Raw genomic sequence first — 6,416 nt, forward strand, 5'->3', positions numbered from 1 at the left:
GCTGGTGGAACTCTCCTACCCACTTTTGTAGAAGCCCCATGCTCCGTGCTAGTGGAAATGTCCTACCCACTTGTGTGGAAACCCCATGCTCAGCGTTGACAGAAACCCCATGCTGAGACATGGCGTACTTTTTTACAAGATGGTGCTTTTCAGCTGCATCAACCACGGGTTGACCCGTGTCGAACACGGCGTCATCTCCATCATCCTTGAGTGCACTTTTCAGCTTCATCAACCTCAGGTTGACCATGTCGAACACGACAACATTTCCGCCATCCTTGAGGGTGCTTTTCAGTTGCAAAATCTTAGGCTGACCCATGTCAAACATGGCATCATCTTCGTCATCCTTGAGGGCGCTTTTCAGCTGCATATACCTCACACTAATCTATGTCAAACACGACAACATCTCCGTCATTTTGAGGGCGCTTTTTAGCTGCACAAAACCTCACGTCGACCCGCATCTAACGCGGTAACATGCATCTTTCTGTTATATAAACTTCTTGCATTTGTAAAGCTCATCTCTATTCAGAATACCTGTGTACTTGCACCCGAGTACGCCAGGGTGATGTGTTGCATTTGTGAACTTCCCCGTGTATGTCACGCGAGCGGCGGTTAGGCACGATGTCTATGATCGGGTTAGTCCCTCCAGCACTGCAAAACCCAAGCGACCGAGCTCTGGCACACGGACCTCATCCCGTGTACATCACCTCATCATGTCCTTGGTGCCTTTGTCTCCTCGCATGAAACCCACCGATGACCTCGTGAGCACGCCCCGCTGAACCCCTTGCAAAACTTGGCAGTTTCCCTGGCGCAGGCCATCGAAATCTTGAGGAGATCCTCCTCAAGAGACCACGTGGGCAGCGCCCGACATGCAAAAGGATTCGCCAGCTAAGTTTAACCGCACCCCTCGGGTCCTTTCCCTCTTGTTTCCTTATCAGAGACTCCTAGTTTCCTTGGCACAAGATGCATGTGCATCAAGGGGGTGGGGACTCTGACCATCGTGCTTCAGGGTCCCTCACCATCCCTAAGAGACCTACACCATCGGGCGTCGACGAGCCCTAGTTTCGAGCACCCTAGCGATGGTCCCGATGCCCTACTTCCCTTTATCCTAGTTAAGGGCACGAAAAGAACGCATAAAGGGAAGTAGGGCCTCGGGAAAAAGCAGAAGTGCACAAAATGTCACGAGCATTAAGTCCTCACCACAAAAGTGTCATCAGAGCATACTTTCGCTTCCTCTTGTTCTACGCCTACTCTATTACAGGGTAAAAACGGGGGGACCTTAGGAGGCTCTACCATGACCGGGTCGTCCATGGTGGCATCGTTGTCCTCCTCAGACCCCTCTCCTTCGGGGGAGAACAACTCCAGTAGGCTATCCACAGGGCCTTGCATCGCCCTCGTGGGTTCGCCACGAAGAACCTTCGGGATGGAAGAGTACATGGACAAGGTTGAAGTGGCTGTCATTGCACACCAAGTTGCTAAAAGTACGGGTGGATGCTTGGGCCAGAAGATCGCGACACTCTGTGTCGCGAATCTCATTCCACCGACCGGATCCCACCTCTAGCTGATCCATGGGCCTTGTGAAGAAGGACATATAGCTGGCATTATCGGTCTCCAGGGGATCCTCCACCCTCTTGATGAATAAGGCGTCCACCACACAACGTGCATGCTCCGTGAGCTCTCGGAACATCTTGGAGCACTGGTGCTGCTCTCTGCGTCTCTGGGCGGCTTCGTCACGGTTCCTTTACGCCTCATCACTGGCGGCTCCCACCTGCCCTGTAGTTCTTCCACCTCCTAGTGGGTGGTGGCCTGAAGCGTCTTCACACTCAGCACCTCTACCTTCGATGATGTGAGTTGCTTCGTGAGTTGGCGACCTCGGCGTCGATCTCGCCATGCCTCTTCTGGAAGTGTTCCTTCTGTTTTTGCACTTTCTTGTTGTAGTTGTTGGCAAGAACCTTAGTTCTCCACACAATCTCACCTTGGGCCTACTCGTCAATCTTCACCTTGCACCTCGCGGCCCTCTCGTCGAGCATGGTGTTAGATTTCACGAGATGCTGCTAGTAGGAAGCCCCACCGATCGTCACGTCATGTTCTAGGTTCTCCACGCGCTCACGCTGCCGATCTTGTTCAATGGTGGTCAGCAGAAGCTCCCGCTCTAGGACCATCACCCTGCTCTCGCGCCGAGAAATCGCTTCCTCATGGGAGGTGAGTTGGGCCTCATGTTCTGCCGCCTCCCCCATGCACTGAACAACCTCTTCGACGCCTCGTATCACACCGTCAAGGAGCTACTTGGTTTTTCGGACGGCTCCCTCGCTATCCCGCCGTGGGGGCGGCGGCCTCGTAGTGACACAATTTTACGACCACGTCCTGCTGCCACCAGCCCTTTGCAAGGCGCCCCCACTCCTAGAGGACCTCCTCATTCTCGGTGGCGAGGTCGGCCTCCAAGGAGAGGAGAGCCGTCCGTGCGTGGCACACGACCCTGTTCTGTAGCAGTGAGTTGTGACTCACCACAAACAGTGCCCACGGTGCACTCGACTCCCCCAGCTCGGACCGTGGAGGCCTGGAGGGCCAGGGGGCTAGTACATTAGCATGTTGATCTAGATTCTCGGACCGAGAGGCCTCACTCCCCTTCGGGGGGGCAAGGTCCGCCTTGACTTCCCTTCTGGCCGATTGCGCAGCCGCCTGGGGAGGGCTAGGCGCGGCTACCGCTGGCTCAAGGGGGTTGTGCAATCTTTTGTGGCTCAGGGCGCACACCGAGTAAGAGGTTTCCTCCCCCCGGCGCATTCCTCACCCAGAGTTCCTCCCCCCTTAGAAGGAGGGAGGGCACCAAGAGACGGCGGGACGATCGCCAGGGATCAACTTCGGCGTCCCGGCCGTACTCCTCAAGGGGCGATAGGGGCGCTAGTACCGCTCCTGTGGGCGGCTCGTGCTAGGGCTCAGGCGCATCTGTGCCATCCTCACCCTGGGATGCCTCTTCCTGTGTCGGTTTCTGGTACATGTACCCTTTTGTTGAAGGTCGTTCGAGCTTTTCCTGGGAGTATGACATCGGTTACATACTACAGCGCCGCAGCGCCTGGTATGAGCCTCGTGGAGAAGCAATTGCTCGTTGGTGCGCACTTCCTACACGCTTGGGGTTCTAACCCAGCTTTGCGAAAGAAAGCAGAGAGCACAGGGGAAGGGGAGAAGGTGGAACGCGTGGGCAAGTAGACTCACTCATCTTTAGGGATCCATTGCCTCCTCCTCAGCATCGAAATAGGGGGACTACTACCGTCGCTTCCTCGGGTTCGCTTGACCCTCCTCCCAGGGCTTTTGTCGACGGGGCTGCCTTCCCTGCCGCGAGGCCCCTCGGGTCGGAGGCCTAATCTCCCCCAGGGACGCGAACCGTCGAGCGTCGTTCCGGGACAGGCCTGCATCCCTGCCGCTACCTTGGTAGGGCCCTACCATCTCTACTATTAAAGGGGGATCTGCCGTCGTGATGGTTCGACCAGAGCGATGGTTCGACCTCTCGATCCCACCTCCCCACTTCCTCCCGCTAGCACTTGCACTGAATTTTTTTCATCCCTTCATAAACCAGGCGATTAAATAACCAAACCAAACGGTTCAATACAAAAAACCGTTCGTTCCCACATGCAATCACCCTCCTATGCACTTCCTCTTCCATCCAAACCCGTCAAAAGGCAAAAAAACACAACCCACGAACGCACCTGCTTCCCCCACGCTCTCACGATCCCCCTCGACGGGAACCCTAGCCGCCGCCACGCACAGCCATCGTCGTGGCCTCCACTCCACCGCCAGGGCCGCCTCCCCTCCTTTCCCTGCGCGGCTACTCCCTCCACCTGGACGACCAAGACCTCGGGTGCCTCCAGGCCGTCGAACCGCTCGACTTTTCCTCCTCTTTGGTCTGATGGCCGCCACCGTTCAAATTCGCCACCGGCAGACCTCCTCCGCCGTTATGCGACGCCAGACGCGGACCGATCGCATCCGTTGCGATTCCCACCCCTTCGCGTTCTCTTCCCCTGCTGTCTACTCCGTTTTTCTGATCGACTCGCTCCTCTCTTCGTGCGGCGTTCAGTGGACCTGCCCGTCTTGGACGAGGATGAGGATGAGTGGGAGGATGGAGAGGAAGTTGAGGAGGAGGAGGAGGTGCGGGAGGCTCTAAGAAGAAGGCTAGGCAGCACGTAGACCAACTCAAGAGGCTTCAGGAAAGGGTCCGACTCCTCTCCGCTTCATCTTCCAATATATGTGTCGTCCTTCAGTGGAACCTTGTTTTGCAATCGGTTAATGGTCGCTGGTTAGTACCTATAATTAGCTTAGTAAGAGGATACTCATGGCTGGCAAATTTTGGACGCACCGTATTCAAGCTGCAAGCCATTGTAAGAGTTGCACATACAGTTTGTCATTCGTATCAATGGTAGTTTGGTAACTTAAAGAATGACAGGGAATAAAGTGTGAATCTCACTGACCATTCTAAGCAACGCAAGTTGGATTGCTGATTCAGAGATAGAGATGTGAGAAAGGCAGTTCTAGGTCCACAGCTTATCAACTGACTAATTCTTTTTCCTACAGAAAGGATGGGAACCCATTTAATACCAGCATTGCTCCTTCTGCGTCACCCTCATTAACACCGACAGGCCCTACACCAACACAAACACCATCATCCCCTTCATCCCCTTAGGAACTCCTTCATTGTCTAATACGTCCTCGAGCTCTTCTACTGGATCCACAACTCGAGACAGCAGATCATCCTCCGGGAAACACAAGCCTTCAACTCGCAAGACCGTTGGATACGTTTTTCTTGCTATTGTGTTGTTCATAGTTGTTGTGCTGCTGGTAATCTTTGGCCTGTCCAAGTACCAAGAGAGATAGTCGAGACATGATTATACAACAAGTCAGGTGGGAAGGGTGCACCAAAGAGTTGAAGAGCCTAAAGTCAAGCAGGCTTGAGCACAGTCAATGAATGATGTTAAAAAAGGTCTACTTTACTTACCTTTCTATTGTATAATATATCTGTTCTACTGTGTTATTTATATTGTGGTACATGATGTTTCATTAACAGGCTCAGCTGGGGTTCATGACGGGAAGCATGTTCGTGAAATAAATTTGTCCATACCAAGTACAGATACTTGTAAATCTGACCAACTAATTCATACTGTAATATTGTTGACCTGTTTAAGTCCAAATGTATAATGTAATTTATCAACTGCTGGCAGCTGCTCTTGAGAAGCCTCCTGAAAAGAGAGAAGAGTGTAATTAACTTGGAGCCAACAGAGTCGGATATTTTTCCTGTGGAACATCCGCCACCTCCACCACCGCCGCCGCTGCCACCAGTGTCCCCACCACCACCTCCACCACCGCCGCCGCCAACAGTGTGCCCGCCACCACCTCCTCCTGTTGAAAAAGTGATTGTTAATCCTATTTTTAGGCCAGAAAAAAGAGCTAGCACCCCACCAAGGGCAGGTCCCTCGACATCTGCAACATTCTTTTCTATTGCAACACTTCAGCAATATACAAATAGTTTCGGAGAGGAACATTTAATAAGAGAGAGTAGGTTGGGAAAAGTATATCTGGCAGAACTTCCTGAAGGCAAAGTATGTAGAATGTATTGCTTCATTTACTCAAGGGGGTTTATGCTTATTGAAATGTTGTCCTCATCTTCTTTTATCCTATGCAGTTATTGGAAGTTATGAAGATAGACAATGCCAATGGAAGAATACCAGTAGATGACTTTCTAGAGCTGGTTGCGTGTATATCAGATATTAGACACCCTAGCATCCTTGAGCTTGTTGGATACTGTGCAGAATATGGAAAGCTGTTACTTGTTTATAACCACTTCAGTAGAAGAACACTACATGATGTGTTACATGAAAGAGAGGACTTAGATAGTGCACTATCTTGGATCGCCCGTCTCCAGGTTGCTCTTGGTTGAGCAAAAGCCTTAGAGTAAGCTGCATTCTACTGCAAAATATTTTTTCATGAATAATTAATTTAGCTTGTTAAGGGATTGCCTTCATATTTAAAATTTATGCTCTTCTTGCAGGTATCTCCATGACACATGTGAGCCTCCAGTAGTGCATCAGAATTTTGAACCATCAAATGTGCTTCTTGATAATAGATTCTCAGTACGTGTTGCTGAATGTGGACTGTCTGTATTGACGTTGTCAAGTTTTGTTACACTTTGATGATTCATTTTCACCAGAACTTAGGTGCACTTTGACCATAACCTGCACTATACATTATTAGTATAAGAAATTTTATGCGGCATCAAGGAAGGAATTTATGTGCGGCAAGTGCAGACATATCTGGAGAAGGAATGATGAATCCAGTTGAGTCAAAAAAACAAGGCTGCAGAGTCAACCTATAATGACAGAGGCTAAAACTTTGAGAACGTTCCCTAGAAATTTATGGTGACAATGTTTCTGACA

At 51.2% G+C, this 6,416-nt stretch overlaps 1 pseudogene; it reads left to right on the plus strand.

The window, feature by feature from the left end:
• The first annotated feature begins 2,192 nt into the window (after positions 1–2,192).
• Positions 2,193–6,174, plus strand: LOC123450417 (annotated as a pseudogene).
• Positions 6,175–6,416: the final 242 nt, after the last annotated feature.

The sequence above is a fragment of the Hordeum vulgare genome, chromosome 4H, assembly GCF_904849725.1.
Source record: "Hordeum vulgare subsp. vulgare chromosome 4H, MorexV3_pseudomolecules_assembly, whole genome shotgun sequence".
In the NCBI taxonomy this organism is placed as follows: Eukaryota; Viridiplantae; Streptophyta; class Magnoliopsida; order Poales; family Poaceae; genus Hordeum; species Hordeum vulgare.